The following is a 5,104-nucleotide window of genomic DNA, read 5'->3' as shown; positions in this document are numbered from 1 at the left end:
CATTTTTCACTAGGCTCTCCACAACATTTTGTAGGGCTGTCCAGTCCTCAGGCCTGGATTGCAGTCCCTTTACAATCCCTAAAGCCCTGCATGGCCTTTCCCCCATCCCTTCCCTCCACATCACTTCTGCCTCTGGAAATGAAGGAGAGAAGAATGCTCCAGCCCCTCTGTAGGGAGCCCTGGCAATGCCAGAGAAAGCATATGTATTACCTTATTGCTGGAAGCCTGAAAGCCAAAGGAAAAAATCTTAAAAAAAACAGCCCCAAGCTGGGCTCAATTTCTTCTGGCCTCAGCTGCTGCTAAAGCAATATAACATGTCCCCAGTTAGCAAAGATGCATGCAGGAGCATGTGCGACGCCTGCCAGGCTGCAAGCCGCCGGGCAAGAGTCCATGCACTGCATTGAGCCTAAGTAATGGAAAGTGTAAGAAACAGCCTGGTTTCATGTGACCCTGGCTGTGGCGTTTGGATTCAAATCAATGCAAGGTTCAGAGGGCGCCAAGCAGTATGAAATTAGACTAATCTCAGAGGCAGAACAAAGATGGTTTATATAACTCCATACAAATTCAGAGGAGAAAGGAAGGAAGGAGTGCTGCAGAGCTTCACAGACGGTACCTCAGTCCATATAACAACACCTACCTTTATATCTTTGCAAATATAAGGAGAGCTGTAAAGGGACCAAGACAAAACCAGTCATGTCTCTCAAACCCCTGGAGAAAGAACACAAAATGAAGTAACCTAGCCTAAACCAGCCCCTTAGAGAAGGTCAGATGACACTGAAGGGGCTTAGCCAGCAGGCAACAAACACTAGAGAACGTGGGATCAGTCAGGTCAAAGGCTATGGATAAACCCTCCAATGTTAAACTGATGACAGGGCATGAGGTTTAATGACAACAAGGTTATGAAAGACTTAATCAGGTGTCTGTCATTTGAATAACCAGCTTTAAATCCTGAATGACCAGGGTCCACCTGATGTTAATAGGGAAGGACTTACATAAGCGTGACTCAGAAAAGCACATGCTAGATGTGGAACAGCATGGGGTGGAAGTCAAAGCTGTAGTAAGGAGGCCAAGGAGAAGTGGAAATCATAGTTTCCTACATCAGGCCTTTTGGGTCCCCTATATGTCATCTTCTACTTCATCAACTATAACTACTGAGAGAAAGAATAAGTCTCTCTTAGATAAAAAGCAGGTTAAGCAGCTTAAACCACACACACACACAAAAAAAAAACCAAACAAAAAAACAACAAAACAAACATACAAAAAAAAACCAAATTGGACTTTCTGCCTTCCTGCTGAAAACAAGAAGATCCAAGGAAGTCTGACCTGACAGCAGGCAGAAATGACTCCACTCCTGTTCCTATCACCCATGCTCTTGGCAGAGGATGTTCACCCTCCATCAGAGTCACTGCTTCAGGGCAGCACGTACCCGGCCCCCTCTGCGGATGGCGTGGGATGAGCAGCGTGGCTAGGCAGGAGGGTGATGCCTGTGGGCAGCTGGAATTGGACTGGTGTTCACGCTCTCTCTGTGCTTTGGAGCCATGGCTGAAGGTAACAGATGCAAATCCTGGTGTTTCAGACACAGGCATTTAATCATGGTGCCTGGAAGAAAAGAGTGTTCAGCTTTAACATATGTTGCCAGCCTGTGTGTCACTTGTGCTGCTATGCTGTCACCTTGAAATCTTGCCTGGTGATGTGGCTCGTAGAGAGATGTCTGCAGACCGCAGGAGCCTAATGATGTCCAGACGTGGCCTCTTGGGAATTAATTGCATTCAGTCTGGCATCTCTCTCAGTCAGGGTGCCTTCACATGCTGGCAGGCACTTAATTTGCAGACCAAGGACAGACCTGGCCTATCACCCCTGCTGGGAGAGGGCCGGTGGGCTGGAAACCTCCTGTCCATGAGACAGTGTAATCATGAAGGAAGGACTTTATTACTCAGGGCTGTCTTGTATTGCTTTAATGTCACAATATGCCTGCTGTAACAGCGTGCCAAATGAAAATGTACACCACCTGGTGTCACAGCCTTTTATCGTCCATGTTCACCTACTGTTCCGGGGAGTGTTAAAATCTGTCCTGCTTTTACTCAGTTGACCAGCACGTCTAAGGAGAAAAGCTGTTCTAGGTCAGTGGTACAAATCCTGCTCACAACTCTCCTGAGCTAGTTGCACCATGGTCCTGGTGTCTGACTATAAGAGTATCTATCACAGGACCTGTGTTTCACTTTCCTCCCACCCATAACAGTCCCTGAGAATCTGCAGAGAGCTGCAAGTGGCAGCAATAACAAGAGTCATCTTAGGGGAGAAATGCACTTCTCACTGCTTTCAAAAGGTAATTTCATGGTAAAAGAGCAAAACTTCTTGAAGTCCCTTTCCTTGTAAAACACTCGCATGGGGTAAGTACGTAAGAAGTCCTACATACATTTGTATATTTCTGCCCTTCCAGACCAGAAAGCTTCAGCGATGAGCCCGCGATTCTTAACGTGTGACTGGCAAAGTGTTATATTTTAATGAGAACTGAGACATTTTATTAGTGTTTTCTGCTCATTCCTTTTTTTCCACCTGCTCTCCCCAAGCACCATCTCTCCTGAGCACTTTCTGTGTCTTGACACTGCGGCTGAGCTCTCAGGGGTGTGAAGTTTCCCTGCAGTGTCATGACATGAAGCAGCAGGGCGAGGAGAGGGAAAGGCTGTCCCTGCCCTCTGGGAGAAAGATTGCAGCATGAAAGCATCACACACCAGAGCGCTCACACAGGAGAGAAACCACATTAATTCTCCTGCAGCAGAATGAGCACCCATAGAGCTCAGCCCACACATTTTTGTATGCAACTGAACTCTGAAAAGCAGAAATTCCCCGAAGCGATATACGGTTACTCTCCTTGGGCTGTAACAGGTGTGGAGCCTGCATGTCTAGGATGCTGAACACCTCCTTCCCCAGTCAGCACGTTAGTCTGGCATACGAGGACATGCCTTGGCCCGCACAGAGGTGTTCTGGATAAAGTTCCTGGTTTTGCCACTGGCTGAATGTGGGATGTTTGATACATCACATCCCTGGGCTTGTGTTGGCACTGAAATGCCTTTCACCTGCCTTAGCCCCTTGGCTGGGATCTCTTTCACTTGACTATACACACTTAATAGCTGGGCACCTACCCTAAGGTAGGGCATGAGGGTCTGTCTACAGGCAAATGAAAGACACAGTCATCTCCAGCAGGATTTTATGGCGGAGTGTGGTGGACACAAGTAGAGATGGACTCAAAAACACTATATCAGCATGGCTGGATTCAGGCAAAAGGGCCAAAATGGCACTTTATTGTTCTTACATATTGCTTATATATCTTAGATAGTATGTGTCAGACGCTGATAGGCTTTGTCTTCTTCTTGCTTGCTGTTTGCTGTTGCTGTATGTGGCCCTATGCTGCTGGTTTAAGTTCTGGGTTTTCACATCCTGTTTACACGCTTGACATTTTTGTGGCTGTATTAAAGGTACACGACTAAGTCTTCAAAGTCAACTAACTCACCTGCAGACCTGCTGCAGACCCCGACAGAGGAGTACACAGTAAATCACTTTCTGGAGGTGGATCTTCTGCACTGACTGTAGAAAAAGCTGAGGTGAATAGCTTGGAATCTATTCTGCAGACCTAATGTTTGGACAAACGAAAGCCATGTTTGGAGCACCAGGCCTGCCTCTTCTCGTGTGTTTGGACAGCATCCATACATTTGGACAATGGGAACTCGGTCTCGGCAGGGAGCCTGCAGGCATCAACAATGGATGCAATTATGGGGTATAAACATGGGAATATATGCTCTGGAAAAGAAAGCTTTCCTTACAGCACTGCTGTGAAAAATAGCAGGACAGAAAGGAACTAAATCTGTTTCACCTAATTGCTCTCCATAAATCACCTCCTGGCAGCAAGCTCGACTGGTTCACCAAAGGGCCAATTAAAGCCAAGGGGGGCCGAGTGCTGTTTGTACTCAAGGTCTGTGTTTTGTATTACAGGAGCTGTAATTTGTTACAAGAGGGTGGCATCTCTTCCCTTTCCAAGGAAAATATCCACGCCCACCTGGCTAGGCCTTGCCACTATTCCTTCATAGCATCCACGGCACATTGACGGCATCCTCTCCAGTGTTTTACTGTCCAGTGTGAGGTACGATGCCGGAGGTAAAAGCCGGGTAGTGGAAGAAAAAGTACACATGTACTTACGTGTGTACTTACAGCCACAAGTAGACACATATTTATTTTTAAAATCGCATGTTACAATGCACACAGAACTCCTTCAATGCGTGGTCTATTAAAATCCCTCCCTGGGGTAACATTTTCTGACACTTGCCCTGGTTTTGCCCTGGTACTCGGCACACGTCCTGCTCTGAGCCCCACAACGAGCCACCCCCCAGCTCCTGCACACCCCCAGCCCTTGCCCTGCGGCCGGACCCCAGCCGGCAGAGCAGCGCTGGCCATGGCTACCTCTCGGCCCTGCTGTCCCTACTGCACATCATCCAGCGGGAACAACACCTGCCCGCCACGGTGGCCCTGCCGCCAGTAGTGCCAGGCTGCTGTCCCGCCTGTGAGAAACAGGCAAACTGGCCCAGCGGCTACAGCCCGCCACGTGGCTCTGGTTTTTCTCCCAGGGCTCACCACGCAATTGAAGGGCTCTGGCTGGGTGTTGCATAGCTCAAAGTCATCCCTGGCCCAGTGGCCACCTCCCGCCCAGCCCGTGGCCGCTGGGGAGCGGTGCCAGGCCCCACGCACGCCCTTCCCTGCCGGGCGGGCACAGCGGCTCTGCCCCAGGGGGGACAGGGCACCAGCGGGCCGCTCCCCGCCTGGCCGGGGCCGCCGCTTTCCTGCCCTGTTTGCTTTCAGGGCGTTTGCCTTGGCTGCTGTTGGAGCAGTGGGAGGTCAGTCTCACACTGTGTTTCAAGGAGGTGCGACAGAGGAGGGTTGGAGGACATTGCCGGATCCCCTGCAGCACGCTCCTTTCCTCCCCCTTTTCCTTTGCAAGGCACTACAGGTATTTTTGCTCCCTCCTCTTTTCCTTCCTGTTCCCACCTTCTTCTGCCCCCATGCCTGCTGAGCCTCGGCTCCCGGGTTGTGTCTCTGGCAGGTGTGAGGGAGC

The sequence above is a fragment of the Falco biarmicus genome, chromosome 6 (genome assembly GCF_023638135.1).
Source record: "Falco biarmicus isolate bFalBia1 chromosome 6, bFalBia1.pri, whole genome shotgun sequence".
NCBI lineage: Eukaryota > Metazoa > Chordata > Aves > Falconiformes > Falconidae > Falco > Falco biarmicus.
The sequence above is the reverse complement of the archived record's forward strand: the minus strand, read 5'-3'. Positions refer to the sequence as shown.